The sequence below is a fragment of the Trematomus bernacchii genome, unplaced genomic scaffold (genome assembly GCF_902827165.1).
Source record: "Trematomus bernacchii unplaced genomic scaffold, fTreBer1.1, whole genome shotgun sequence".
Classification (NCBI taxonomy): domain Eukaryota; kingdom Metazoa; phylum Chordata; class Actinopteri; order Perciformes; family Nototheniidae; genus Trematomus; species Trematomus bernacchii.
Genome location: NW_022987958.1, coordinates 6,649 through 21,842, shown reverse-complemented (window position 1 = coordinate 21,842; position 15,194 = coordinate 6,649). Strand labels below are relative to the sequence as shown.

The window sequence follows — 15,194 nt, the reverse complement described above, 5'->3', positions numbered from 1 at the left end:
TATTGCAAGTAAGGAAGTTGTTGTACATGAGTTTTGGTCTTAATATGCTCTGCTCAATATGGGCCTAATAAGGCAGTAGTACCACAATAATAGTAATTCTCCCATAATAACACTTAACAAATATGATCTATTCTTATGTAACAATACATGAAACTATAAGTGTTAATTGTGTCTAAATAACTTAAAATTAGGTATTTCTATCTAAGAACATGTTCCCTATTTTAAAGTGAAGTCTTGTTCATAACCAATAAGCTAGTAGTTTGACTCTAATTGACCTGAAAAGGTTCCCTATTCTAAAGTTACCATTTCCTCTCTGGCTCCCGAAACCTAATCACCAGCCAATCACAGCGCTGTCCTGTCACACGCTGTGTGTGTGTGTGTGTGCGTGTGTGTGTGTGTGTATGTGTGTGTGTGTGTGTGTGTGTGTGTGTGTGTGTGTGTGTGTGTGTGTGTGTGTGTGTGTGTGTGTGTGTGTGTGTGTGTGTGTGTGTGTGCTTGTACCAGTCTGTCTGTGGGCGTGTCTGCTCTGATTAGATGATGTCACTCAGCTGTTCAGGGCCACAGTGTGATGGCTTGGTGGCGTTCTGAGCTCGTCAGTTGGAGTTATGACATCATCACACAGGTGTTTGAGCTAATGAGGTGTTATCATAACAACTGCACTTGAGCCCAGAGATCAAAGGTTTCCATTGATCTGAATGAGAGATAAAGCTCTTACAGTTGGAATGAAGTCTCTAGCTGAAAGTATGTGGAAGGAGAAGCATTTGGCGTAAGGTGTAGTTAAAGAGGATTTGAAGGCATCTCCCATTGACTTCCATGTTAAAAAAAGAGTTTAAAAAGCTGAATATTTCAAAAAGTATAAAATATTTTTAAAAAGTTGAAGGTTTCAATCGATTCCTGAAAAGGCTGAATAGTTTCATATTTTAATGGTTTCTGTAGCTGAAGTTATGGGGAGCCAAAGTATTGGTGAAATAAGGGGAAGAATAAAGATTTGAAGAACTATAGTGGAATGCTAATAAAAAAGGATCTTAAAGTGAAAAAATAAAAATAAAAGATTAACTCATGGCATGATTTATACTTGTAAAAACGAACAGGAAATGCTTTTTTTTGTGGGTATATATAAATGTCCCGCTGCAGAACTGTGATCATTGTCAGTTGATGCCACCCGCACATCAAAGATGCAGAGCCTTACAACAAAAATCGCCAGTGAGAAGCTGAGCACCTACGCTGCGGTCATATCTATCTTCACCTACACTATTTTGCTCAACAGGGATTTTACCTGCACCTGCGAACCACAAGCCTCGATCTGCTTCCTGTACATGCTTCTGCCACCCTTTATCATTTTTGTATTAGTACTGGTGGCGGACAGTTCTTTCCAAAGCGTCTGTAGATACTATTGCTCAAATTGTAAATGCTTCTGCGAGCTTGGCTGTTTTTATTTCCGTCACCTTTTTAGGGCATTTTTAGTCGCCTTGCTGTGGGTTGCTTTTTTGTTCCTCGATGGAGACTGGTATGTTTGCTGTAAGAATGACGGCTCTGAACAACAGGCAAAGTTAGCCTGCAAAGATAAGACGAATATCACGCTCGACGAGAGAGTTCTTAAAGCTGAACTGAAATACACATCCCTGGTAAGTGCTTCCACTCTGGATCTACTTTATCAGCATCAGTTCTATCTGAAGTAATGCTGTTGTGTTATAACTATCTTTCTTTCTTTGTTTCTTCAGCTTATCGGTGGCGGGATTCTATTTCTAATTGTTTTAGTGGCTTTCGGCTTGGCATTGTTTAAAAAATGCAAATGCAGGAATGAAGATTCATGCTGTTTCAACAAAAGATTTCTGTATGAAAAACTGATTATAATAGAGGAGGGCAATGTGCTGAAAGAGGTTCTGAGGAATTCAGCAAAAGAGAAGTTGACTGAAGAAATTAAGAAAAACATCCTTGCAAAAGAATGGAAAAAGCCTTTCGATGTTGCCAAAGAGCTGATTGAAAACCCAGGAATCCAAAAAAAACCTTAACCAGAGGAGTTCGAAATGGGGGCACAATAATCAGAGAACGAGGTAAAGAATACAAAAAATAACACCATTTTGTTTTCATTCAGTCGGCCTCAAGGCCTGCAGCAACATATTGTTTGTAGGAAGATAAGTAGGTGACATTTTATGAGCAGTTTCCAAAAATGGCAGTTACTTGACTTTATTCTGTGTTTGAACAACAAGAATGCACAATCTTTTTCTAAACTTGTGTTAGGGTTAGGGTTAGGGGATGCATCAGGTTAAAATCGGCAGGTTTACTGATTATGAAGAATGCAAACCATTTTTAGGATATAACATCATTTAACATTCCTTAACATTTTTCTATTTAATCAGCAACTGCAACACATTTGGTCATTACAATCTTTGAAATGAATACTTTGCACTGGACATGCTTTGATAGTTTCTGCTAGTTTTTTCTCAAATTGCAAATGGCTTTTTCTTAGTGTGTGTTGTAGACTGGATTTGCATTAAGTGATGTTTGAGTTTACCTATTTTGATATAAGAATGTCCTTTTGATGTTAAAAATCATCATCACTTTTATTTAAATGTAAATGCTCTGTGCTCAATGTGACAGTGTGTTTGTTTTTTTCACCTCCTGCTCTCTTTTCTCTCTTAGCCTCTTTTTCCAGTTCACTTGATACTAAAGAAATCTGTTCGTGCCAGTGACCGTGCCAGTGCCGACAACACCGGCTGATAATCTAGGAGGCACACCCTGAAGAGTTCTGTCTCTCCATGGATCCTGATCTGATGCTGACTGCAGAGCTGAAGTGTACCCTATTTAAAATGTCAACTGTAAAATGTGTCATATGAGGTTTAGGACTTTAGGTGGTACATCTCTTCATCACGTAGTTCAGCTTTATTTAGGTTTATTGGTCATTGCCCCCCCCCCCCCCCCCGATTTGATTTGATTTCTGTATAAACTGTATAGTGGATCTAGGCTGTAGTAGCTCAGTCTGTACAGACGGTGCTTTGTAACGGAGGGTCGCCGGTTTACTACACCTTCATGCATAAATATGGCTTACAATTATTGCAATTAAAGAAATGTTTTGTCAATATGACAACATTTATTTTGCTTTTACTTAGAGATACTGAATATTAAGGAAATAAGAATGTTATATAAAAACTTGCTTGATAATGATCTGATGCAAAATAAATCTGGTTTTAATTAAATAATAAATATATATTTTGATTGAGTTCAGTAAACTTTCTATTTGAACATTTTGTTTTTGTGTCCTTTGTGAATTTTCTTTGTTTACATGTAATTAAAATGTTATCAAAAAATAAATCAAAACATTTTTAATAGATCGAGCAGGATATTTTCATGCATGTTTTCAGGATAAATCACGTTTATTTTCTCATACATCTGTGCAAAGATCCCCAAATTCCCTCGAACACCACCACCGCCGACAAAGTGCATAACTGGAAGAACACTGTATGCTATGCATATCTTCAACACTCACATACTGGAGGTTTTACTAAAGCACAGGACAGTAGGAGTCATTATATGACAACATCCAATGGAATTAGCTTAACGTAACACATGACTCCTTACAAGCATGGAAAACAAATTTCCTTTCACCTTTTTTATAGTGTCTTTTTTCGCCTAGTATCATTTTTAATAGGCTTATAATGCAGTCTTCGTGTGCTCTTAAAAGTGATACTAAGATTTATGTATTGGAAAAAAATACTTGAGACACAGCAGGACTTCGTTTTCTCACCTAAAGCGAACAGTACTTTAGTCAATTTGAACCTAACTTGAGAACTCCTTTTCAAGTGTACTTGGATCCAGGCCTCGGTCTCTGATGTGAAAGCCTCCTTACAAAGACATCATCTGTTGGAGGGTTACACTCTGTACATCTTTCCCTACTTGATGCACTTTGGGCATACGCACCAACTCAATAAAAAAGGCTCAAGCTAACTTTAAATAAATGTCTCTTACACTTTAATGTTGGTAATTATCTATTTGTTTCTTTCTGGACTGACTGATCTATAGAGAGGCCACCAGAGGACGCTGCTCTATTCATTTCACTGTGACAAAGTTCATTTATTATGTTTTATATATTGAGCTCTTTGGCTGCACATAACTCCAGAACTCCGTCTCCTTTTCTGGGAAGTGACAGAGTTGGAGCCTACAATAAACACTAGATAAGATTATTGTTATTACATACAATATTTATGTAACAACATTTCACTTTCCCTTTCTCCAAACAGGTGGCATTTTGAGAACTTTGATACGGGTATTGTATTTCTTACAGTTTAGAAATAAGGTTACCTCTGTTTTTTACATTTGCTGTATTAGCTCAGCACACAGCTTAATCACCAAAAATTGAGTGTGCTTTAGCTTATACTATTACAGCTACCTTAGCATGCATATATTCAAAGTTTCATCTGTGGGTTATTTTTCCGTAATGGTATTCTAAAGTAATGCTCAGATGTAGCTTAAATGTATTTGTTGTTTTGAGTCTTTGTGTAGCTCTTACGTTGGTTTTTGGAGTTTTCAATACATAAAAAATCATCAGTCAAGTGTAAGACCATCTTTCGGAGGGATATGCTACAGTTTATATAAAAAAATGTAACGTGTATCGATACAATATCGCCACGCAAAGTATCGTGATACTATGCCGTATCGATTATTTCCCCCACCACTAGTAAACAAGTCTCTTCACTCAGGTCTTTTTCCACAGGTCCTGAAAACTGCAGTCATTAAACCTCTCTTAAAAAAGAATAATCTAGACGCTTCAGTAATAAACAATTACAGGCCCATATCAAATCTCCCATTTCTAGGTAAAATCACAATTTTTTTGCATTTAAATAACAGTTTCAATTTGTTCCAGTCAGGAACAGTCTTCTCAGGTCGACTATTTTCATTTCCTCGGTCCTCGGTCCTCGGTATCACCGGAAGTTGATTTGTCTGCGCCATCTTGAGTAGCGTCCCATGGCTCTTATTTCTGCCGGAGGACCGAGGATCAAGGAGCGAGGAGCGATAATGGAGGAGCGATAACCGAGGAACCACCAGACCATCCTCTGATGAAATCCTCAGATACTCTCCCCGCCCCCTTACTGTGTATCGCTCACTGATTGGACGATGCAGCGCATGCACTGATCTGATGCTTCTTGACATGAGAGCAGTTTCCCAGCGGAGTGAAGAAAACACATGAAACTCACGGGACTCACTCCTCAGTTTATACTGTGTTTTGTTTCAATGAATGCATCATTCAGTTACAAATATGTGATATATCTGAACAACAAAGTGGTCAAAAATTATTTTATTCATTTATTGGAAACATTTTCATGATCGCTTTTTCGTTTTACATTTTAATTTATTGTCATTTCCATTCAGTCAGTCATTAAGTGCTATTTAACATGTTAATTTGCTACATATCCACACAAACAAAGTGTGCAATCCAATGATTAATGAATGTTAATCAAACTGGGTTTTGATAGATAACATATCTCTTTTTCTTCTCTGAATTATTTTATTTCTATTGTGCACTCTAATCAATATTAATCTAACTAATGTTCGTTTATACATTTTAAGAATGGCGTTTATCTTTTTTGAGAATGAGTTCTTATTTTATTTAAAGGGCCCATGTCATGGCCATTTCCACTGATCATAATTACATTGTTGAGGTATACTAAAATAGATTTATACTGTGCAATTTTCCAAACTCACATTGGTTTCGCATACAGCATCTCTGTCAAGTATGTGTATTCAGCAGTATTCACTCTCTCCACTAAACGACTCGTTGGAGCTCTTGCCCCCCCCCCCCTCCCTGTGAGCCTAGTGTGCTCCGATTGGTCAGCTCGGCCATTCTGTTCTGATTAGTCAACCACCAGAGAGGCTCCGCCCATGTCTAACAGTGCTTTTTTCGGCTCGCTCTCAGTGGAACATCAGTCTTATAATGGCGTCGGTACAGCCGTATATTTTATACGCTAACTAACCGAACTGTACCAACAACTGTTGTTATAGAAGAGTGTGACGGCCCCAGGGCCTTTGTATTACGATGGGGTGGAGCTGAAGAGGCTAATCAGCGCGATCACGGACACCTGGCCGGAGCCGAGGTGCTATTAAGCCCAGCTGCCCGGAGTCACACGGCTGCCCCTGTCTCTCTCCAAAGCGGCTCGGCGATCCTCTCCCCTCGACCACCTATCTCTGCATTTACCACAATAAATGTGCCGTGGTTTTGTAAACTCGTGTATGTCTCCTTGTCTTTCCGTTGTGGCCTACGAGCCGGTCATAACAAAGAGTAAGTTATTTTTACCTGTTATAAACTACTACTGTTTGATGAGAAATCAAATCATGGTTTGCTATATATGAATGATATGTTATAGGAGCAAATAATTCAGGGAAGAAAGGATAGGCCTACTAAGTATTTCCATTAAACTTTATTTTTAGAAATGTACAAAATGAACGTAAATATACATATATACACGGTATATCATCAATTACTCCCCGTTGTCGGCATCTTGCCTATAGCAGCCGGGGCTTTTTAGGACGATGCATCAGTGTGGTAGTCCCGTCATGTATTGTCCGGCAGGATCTGGCTGGACGAAATCAAATGCAAATCACAATATATTAGAGAAACTTAGTTGTTTTAGATTCGTTAGTAGTAGTTGTGGTAGGAGTCTATCTAATGAACACAGTAGCTTGCCAGCTAATATGCTAACCTAGCTTTGTTTACCTTGGTAGCTAACACAATATGAACGCTAGCTCGGAGGAACGGCAACTATAATGTAGAGTAATAAAACTACTATGAACAAAAGCTAGTGGTTCATATTAGGCTAGCAATAACGTGTTTATAATTGCAATCTTATACGGGTAGTCTGCTACGTTCGGTCATTCATTGTAACGGTCATGAATACATTGTTTTTGCGCTAGCATGTATAGCTAGCCTCGTTAGCTATACATGCAGTATGTACATGTACTGTCACAATGTACGGTAAATCACCCGGAGTATACTGTATGACTATTCCGTGTGTGACTGCAGACATTCTCCTGCCATGACAAACATGTAAGGCCATCTGCTGACATTGTAGTTGATATATTTAAACGCTAGCAACGTCGTTAGCCCAGTAAGCTGGGCTTGTTTAGTGTAATAAAACCACTATGAACAAAAGCTAGTGATTCATATTAGGCTAGCAAGAACGTGTTTACAATTGCAATCTTATACGGGTAGTCTGCTACATTCATTGTAGCTGGCATAACAAAAAAAAATTCCTGAGCAAACTCATGTCTAGCTCCGTTGGTTAGCTCGGTAGCATACACGCTATGCCAGCTATAATGTAATTACGTTTCGCGACTGACCGTACGGCAAATCACCCGGAGTATACTGTCTATGAGTATTTCGTGTGTGAATGCAGACATTCTCCTGCTATGAGATACATGTACTGTGTGCAAGGCCATCTGCTGATATTAGAGTTGATATATGGAAACGCTAGCAACTTAGTTAGCACAGTTAGCACTGTGTCAATGGCTTAGCAGTCCGACACAGTTTATACATTTAAACAGTCTTGTTTGATAAATGCACAAATAACAATGCAAACTTACAGGTTGTGTACCCGAATCTTCCCCTGCTCCAAACGGTCCAAACAAACTAGGAATAGCATCGTCCTTCAGTTTCAAATGCTGTGCATATCCGGCCTCAAACTGGGCATTGTTTTGGAAGCTTTCGTCTGTGAAATGCCGGTTCTTCGAACCTCTGAAGGAACAGTGTTAAAAAGACATTTCAACCACTGACTTCGTCGTGGTTCTTCCGTCGGTAGGACAAACAGCTCAGATTTCTCCTCACATTTCAGGAAACAGGTCCTTGGCAGTGGCCTGACTGGATCGATTGTGAACTGAACCAGAGCTTCCAACAGTAAATGTTAGGCTGGCAGAGGGTGCGGCCAGCGCCGCTGGGTGTGGCCATAGCTCTTCGGGATTGGTCCATTTCGTTCCGGGTACCGCATGACATCATGCCGTACCCGGAACTAAATGGAAGACTCAAATGGGCAGTGACGGATCTCCAACGAGGCGTTTTGGGGAGGTATTTTCTGTGTTAGAGTTTTACTCGCTCCAGGGTGTACTTTGAGGGTTTTGACTCTGCACACCGTTTACATGCATAAAAACCTTCATAACACACAAGGGGACGGGTAATAACCGGAAAAGCATGACATGGGAGCTTTAATGTATTTTGGTCTACAACAGATGATACAAATGTTTGTGTCAGTAAATGTGTACTAACAGAGTGTTTGTGAAAATAACGGGGACAGAGCATGGATGTATAATAAGAACTGGATACAGCGTGGGAGGCGGGGCCTCATTCATTCCTATGAGAGTTGCTCATTCGCGCATGATGATAAAATGGCCCAACTTTTGAGAGAGCGAAACGTCACAGATTACCCGGCATGCCTGAGAAGTACCCGTATGTGCGCTCATAGCGCATGCGCAACTTTAACCATGCCCCCCAAAATGCTCGTTCACATCAAGCACGTCAATTTGCGTACACGTAACAGCACCGCACGTTCATGACAGCATGGTAATGGTTTGTTATTATGATAGATTTGATATTAACGAGGCGGCAATTAGCAGCTAGCGGTTAGCTAGTAATTATGCTAATTTACACATCAATCGTTATGTACTTTTATATTACACTGTAACAGGATCTAGTGATATCCAAGCAACAGAGCTTCATTTAGCATGAAAGAATTATTGCACTGTATATATATATATGTATATATATATATATGTATATATATATATGTATATATATGTATATGTATATGTATATATATATATATATGTATATATATATGTGTATATATATATACAGTGCAATAAGCTTCTTAGTGCAATAAGAAGCTACAGGGACGTTAATCTACGTCGGTAATATTAACTTTATTTAATACAACATTTACGGTACAAGATTTAATCATACAGCCCATGTAGTATAATATTTTACAAATGATGAATTACAGCAAACATGTGCAATATATCCATTATTACAGCTCCGTGGGCTGGCAGTAAGGCGATATGGGTCCGTTCTTATTGTGCATCCATAGGTAAAGATAAACGCATGTAGTGCTGAACACGTAACATGAACGTGCCGGGCGGCGCGGTCCCGTGGGTTAGATGCGCGTTCATAATGCAGAGGGAAATAACTCACAGAATAACGTTATTAGCACATTTTTACAACTTGAGGAACGAATGTTTTTAATAAGGGCTATACAAGTGTTCATACTGGGTAGTTTATTTAGTTTAAAAAAAATTATCCAACGATTTACAGACCACTCTTTCCCCATGTAAGTCAATGGGAAAAAGTGTTTCCGGGCCTGGCAACCAAAAGGAAGTGTAGTACCGCCGTTTGGCCACCACGAATATTTTCATCTGAGTCCGGCGCACTTCCTGGAGGCTTGGGACAGAGCTGTTGTCAGACGAACAGCTGTGCGGCGTCATCACAAACGGACGTCGCTTCACGTGACGCTCCGGAGGAAAGGACGTCCCATTGCTCTTAAAACTCATTTCCCTGCTTCTCGTGGTTTCCTTGCGTCTCTCCATGCTTCCCTGGTGGGAGGGACTAAACGCAGGGAAACGACGCAAGTGAGGGACACAAGGATTCCATTTAATCGACCTGAGAAGGACCCAGTACCATATGTGTTCGGCCTGTCACTACCCGATCTGTCCCCCTGCCCGATCTGTACTGCGCAGTGCGCATGTGCGAGATGGTCCGCCATATTGGACAACTACATACGGCAACTCTAATAGGACATTTGACACAGTGGCTTTTGGCAAAGCAGAGAGATTATTGTTATTACAACGTGACTTCACTATTATTTAACAACTCTTTTTATTGGGTTCTTTTATTTGGGGTTAAATACATTGTCAGAATAAGTGAGACATGGATTTAACTTCTGTTAGACAGCTATCATACTGAATAAATATTTACTGTGAATGTATGCAAAAATGTATGGCATATAGCTGTCTAACAGAAGTTAAATCCATTTCTCACTTATTCTGACAATGTATTTAACCCCAAATAAAACAACCCAATAAAAAGAGTTGTTAAATAATAGTGAAGTCACGTTGTAATAACAATAACTCATCTCTCTCGGTTCTTTTTCTGCTTTCTCCTGGGGGGGAATGCCCCCAGACCCCCCTGCAGGGGTTGGGTTTTCAGCATGTCAACTCTTTCACTTGTGGGGAAATTGCAGGATTGGCTCCAGGTCGCCCTTTTTATTTATATAATAAATAATTAGATAAATAATCTAAACCTCACGCGTGGCGTTTCACTGTCGGGGGGAGCGTGTATGTAATTACATTGCAAATACTGATTTGAGCCCCACCACTGTATGGGTTAGCGATGTGGGGCAAGCCCCTCTCTCTGCTGTCAAAATGAATGGGTACTGTGAAAACTACACTGCGCATGGTCAGAGTATTTTTGTATTCAATGTGTGCGGCAAAAAAATAATCACCAGTGGGGCAAAGTGCTGGCAACCCCACCAAACGTCATCTCATAATTCAGAGCTGATTGGCTGTAAGTACGTGTGCCGCAAAGTGTAGCTGTGAAGAGGAGACGAGAGAGAGCAGCTTATAGCGATAAAAATCAGTAAAACGGAAAAGAAAATGAATGAAGTTGACCATGTACTTCAGCTTTGGTAAGTTCATTTTATGTCATATATTTTGTTGATCTTCTGTGTTTTGCCTATAGGCTATTGCTCTGCTGGATCGATTGATATTGTGTCACGGTATTGTTAACATGGCCCACCAGTGCAGAAATACCCGGATGTTGACAGGCAAGCCTCTATCACGACTTTTGGTTCACTAAAACACACATTTTTGTGGAGAATACGAAGATTTTTTCAGTTCTTGTCAAGCAAATGTATATGTACTATGTATGTTACTAAAGAGGTTTTAGATTGGCCAGTCTCCATGTGAAGTTATCGTCATCTCTCGGCGTGAACAGTATTTCCGGTGTCTGCGTTTTCACAGTAACGTGGTTGCCAGGGACGCAGCTCTCGCTGCTGGAAATGAGTATTCTCGTCACTGTCCAACACATTCTCACTCCTAACTCGTCCTATATGTCAGGATCCCTTGGCGTCACTATCAACGCAGTGGGGGGCCCTTTAGCGTCGATTTTCGACTACGAAGGAACCATGCGGCAGAGTTTCCGTTAACATTTTTTTCAGCCGGTCAACATTCCGTTAAAGTTTAAATCTTCCGGACAAAATTAGAAAAGTGCCGGTCAGGGGTCTTATATGACTTATGATATAATTCGACATTCTAGACTCCTAATTCAATATTCTAGAATTCTAATTCGACATTCTAGAATTATAATTCAACATTCTAGAATTATAATTCGACATTCTAGACTCCTAATTCAACATTCTAGAATTCTAATTCGACATTCTAGAATTAAAAATTAATATTCTAAATTTGTAAATGAACATTCTAGAATTGGAGCATTTTAAGATGCTAATATTATCTTCAGAGGAGGGAAAAGGCTATACAATTGAACCATGATGTGGGTAACTTAGCGTCAATCGTTTGATATCTAGACATTTAGTGCATTTATATTGAGGAATAAAGTGATATCTTGTGGTTATTGTTAGCTCCACCTCTGCTCCATGGGCTCTGAATGTGGTGGATTTAGAATTCTAATTCAACATTCCAGAATTTTAATTCAACATTCTAGACTCCTAATTCAACATTCTAGAATTCTAATTCGACATTCTAGAATTCTAATTCAACATTCTAGAATTTTAATTCGACATTCTAGACTCCTAATTCAACATTCTAGAATTGTAATTCAACATTCTAGAATTATAATTCGACATTCTAGACTCCTAATTCAACATTCTAGAATTGTAATTCAACATTCTAGAATTATAATTGACATTCTAGACACCTAATTCAACATTCTAGAATTCTAATTCGACATTCTAGAATTCTAATTCAACATTCTAGAATTATAATTCGACATTCTAGACTCCTAATTCAACATTCTAGAATTATAATTCGACATTCTAGACTCCTAATTCAACATTCTAATTCAACATTTGAGAACTTTAAATGAACATTCTAGAATTCTAATTCAACATTCTAGAATTAAAAATTAATATTCTAAATTTGTAAATGAACATTCTAGAATTGGAGCATTTTAAGATGCTAATATTATCTTCAGAGGAGGGAAAAGGCTATACAATTGAACCATGATGTGGGTAACTTAGCGTCAATCGTTTGATATCTAGACATTTAGTGCATTTATATTGAGGAATAAAGTGATATCTTGTGGTTATTGTTAGCTCCACTTCTGCTCCATGGGCTCTGAATGTGGTGGATTTAGAATTCTAATTCAACATTCTAGAATTTTAATTCAACATTCTAGAATTTTAATTCAACATTCTAGACTCCTAATTCAACATTCTAGAATTATAATTCGACATTCTAGAATTCTAATTCGACATTCAAGAATTCTAATTCAACATTCTAGAATTATAATTCGACATTCTAGACTCCTAATTCAACATTCTAGAATTGTAATTCAACATTCTAGAATTATAATTCGACATTCTAGACTCCTAATTCAACATTATAGAATTCTAATTCGACATTCTAAATTCTAATTCAACATTCTAGAATTCTAATTCAACATTTGAGAACTTTAAATGAACATTCTAGAATTCTAATTCAACATTCTAGAATTAAAAATTAATATTCTAAATTTGCAAATGAACATTCTAGAATTGGAGCATTTTAAGATGCTAATATTATCTTCCGAGGAGGGAAAAGGCTATACAATTGAACCATGATGTGGGTAACTTAGCGTCAATCGTTTGATATCTAGACATTTAGTGCATTTATATTGAGGGATAAAGTGATATCTTGTGGTTATTGTTAGCTCCACCTCTGCTCCATGGGCTCTGAATGTGGTGGATTTAGAATTCTAATTCAACATTCTAGAATTATAATTCGACATTCTAGACTCCTAATTCAACATTCTAGAATTCTAATTCGACATTCTAGAATTCTAATTCAACATTATAGAATTATAATTCGACATTCTAGACTCCTTATTCAACATTCTAGAATTGTAATTCAACATTCTAGAATTCTAATTCAACATTCTAGAGATTTAATTCAACATTCTAGACTTCTAATTCGACATTCTAGAATTCTAATTCAACATTCTAGAATTATAATTCAACATTCTAGAATTATGATTCAACATTCTAGACTCCTAATTCAACATTCTAGAATTCTAATTCGACATTCTAGAATTCTAATTCAACATTCTAGAATTCTAATTCAACATTCTAGAATTAAAAATTAATATTCTAAATTTGTAAATGAACATTCTAGAATTGGAGCATTTTAAGATGCTAATATTATCTTCCGAGGAGGGAAAAGGCTATACAATTGAACCATGATGTGGGTAACTTAGCGTCAATCGTTTGATATCTAGACATTTAGTGCATTTATATTGAGGGATAAAGTGATATCTTGTGGTTATTGTTAGCTCCACCTCTGCTCCATGAACTCTGAATGTGGTGGATTTAGAATTCTAATTCAACATTCCAGAATTTTAATTCAACATTCTAGACTCTTAATTCAACATTCTAGAATTATAATTCGACATTCTAGAATTCTAATTCAACATTCTAGAATTTTAATTCAACATTCTAGACTCCTAATTCAACATTCTAGAATTCTAATTCGACATTCTAGAATTCTAATTCAACATTCTAGAATTATAATTCGACATTCTAGACTCCTAATTCAACATTCTAGAATTGTAATTCAACATTCTAGAATTAAGATTCAACATTCTAGACTCCTAATTCAACATTCTAGAATTCTAATTCGACATTCTAGAATTCTAATTCAACATTCTAGAATTCTAATTCAACATTCTAGAATTATAATTCGACATTCTAGACTCCTAATTCAACATTCTAGAATTGTAATTCAACATTCTAGAATTATGATTCAACATTCTAGACTCCTAATTCAACATTCTAGAATTCTAATTCGACATTCTAGAATTCTAATTCAACATTATAGAATTCTAATTCGACATTCTAGAATTCTAATTCAACATTCTAGAATTCTAATTCGACATTCTAGACGCCTAATTCAACATTCTAGAATTCTAATTCGACATTCTAGAATTCTAATTCAACATTCTAGAATTCTAATTCGACATTCTAGACTCCTAATTCAACATTCTAGAATTCTAATTTGACATTCTAGAATTCTAATTCAACATTCTAGAATTATAATTCGACATTCTAGACTCCTAATTCAACATTCTAGAATTGTAATTCAACATTCTAGAATTATGATTCAACATTCTAGACTCCTAATTCAACATTCTAGAATTCTAATTCGACATTCTAGAATTAAAAATTAATATTCTAAATTTGTAAATGAACATTCTAGAATTGGAGCATTTTAAGATGCTAATATTATCATCCGAGGAGGGAAAAGGCTATACAATTTAACCATGATGTGGGTAACTTAATGTCAATCGTTTGATATCTAGACATTTAGTGCATTTATATTGAGGAATAAAGTGATATCTTGTGGTTATTGTTAGCTCCACTTCTGCTCCATTGGCTCTGAATGTTGTGGATTTAGAATTCTAATTCAACATTCTAGAATTTTAATTCAACATTCTAGAATTTTAATTAGACATTCTAGAATTCTAATTCAACATTCTAGAATTATAATTCGACATTCTAGAATTTTAATTAGACATTCTAGAATTCTAATTCAACATTCTAGAATTATAATTCGACATTCTAGAATTATAATTCAACATTCTAGAATTATAATTCAACATTCTAGACTCCTAATTCAACATTCTAGAATTATAATTCGACATTCTAGAATTCTAATTCAACATTCTAGAATTATAATTCAACATTTGAGAACTTTAAATGAACATTCTAGAATTCTAATTCAACATTCTAGAATTAAAAATTAATATTCTAAATTTGTAAATGAACATTCTAGAATGGCTATACAATTGAACCATGATGTGGGTAACTTAGCGTCAATCGTTTGATATCTAGACATTTAGTGCATTTATATTGAGGAATAAAGTGATATCTTGTGGTTATTGTTAGCTCCACCTCTGCTCCATGGGCTCTGAATGTGGTGGATTTAGAATTCTAATTCAACATTCC

General features: G+C 36.9%; 1 long non-coding RNA gene across 1 annotated transcript; it reads left to right on the top strand.

Annotated features, from left to right (window-relative positions):
* The first annotated feature begins 1,163 nt into the window (after positions 1 to 1,163).
* On the top strand, positions 1,164 to 2,692 carry LOC117470998. Its single transcript, XR_004554753.1, has 3 exons — positions 1,164 to 1,625; positions 1,722 to 2,054; positions 2,644 to 2,692. It is a non-coding gene; the product is annotated as an uncharacterized LOC117470998 (long non-coding RNA).
* The last annotated feature ends 12,502 nt before the right edge of the window (positions 2,693 to 15,194 follow it).